At 42.3% G+C, this 699-nt stretch overlaps 1 non-coding gene across 1 annotated transcript; it reads right to left on the bottom strand.

Annotated features, from left to right (window-relative positions):
* Positions 1–245: 245 nt before the first annotated feature.
* LOC127132970 (small nucleolar RNA R71) lies at positions 246–352 on the bottom strand. The gene has a single exon (XR_007806972.1). It is a non-coding gene; the product is annotated as a small nucleolar RNA R71 (small nucleolar RNA).
* Between the last annotated feature and the right edge of the window lie 347 nt (positions 353–699).

Raw genomic sequence — 699 nt, 5'->3', positions numbered from 1 at the left:
AGAGACAATTCGCAGGTCTCGCTACTGAGAACCCAAACCAACATTTAAAAACATTTCTTCAATTAGCAGACACTTTTAAAACCAATGGAGCTTCTCCTGAGGCAAGAAGTTTAAGATTTTTTCCTTTTTCCCTCAGCGATAAAGCCCTATCATGGTTAGATTCCCTTTCACCCAATTCCATTACGACTTGGGATAACCTTAGAAGAGTATTTCTTGCTAGATATTTTCCCCCGAGTAAGACCGTCGTTCTTCGAAACCATATAACTAGATTTACCCAAAACCAAGGAGAATCGTTGTTTGAAGCTTGGGAGAGATATAAAGAGTTGTTACGAGCATGCCCACATCATGGTTTAGAAAATTGGTTAATCATTCAAACCTTCTATAATGGACTTCACTATAACACAAAGATGACCATCGACGCTGCCGCAGGCGGTGCTCTGATGAACAAACCTTATCCTGAAGTTGGTGCCCTCACCGAAGATATGGCTCAAAACCATCAATCATGGGGAATCGAACAAGCGACAGTTGAGAAGAAGGAAGCCCAAGGAGGAGTGCATGAACTAAGCTCTATAGACATGATGCAAGCTAAAATGGACGCATTAGCCCTCAAAGTCGAGCATATGTGCATAAACCCGAATACTGTAGCAGCAGTTTCGTCAGATTGTGAGATATGCGGAACCAAAGGACACCAATCTGCAG

Source organism: Lathyrus oleraceus, chromosome 3, assembly GCF_024323335.1.
Source record: "Lathyrus oleraceus cultivar Zhongwan6 chromosome 3, CAAS_Psat_ZW6_1.0, whole genome shotgun sequence".
Classification (NCBI taxonomy): domain Eukaryota; kingdom Viridiplantae; phylum Streptophyta; class Magnoliopsida; order Fabales; family Fabaceae; genus Lathyrus; species Lathyrus oleraceus.
The sequence above is the reverse complement of the archived record's forward strand: the minus strand, read 5'-3'. Positions and strand labels throughout refer to the sequence as shown.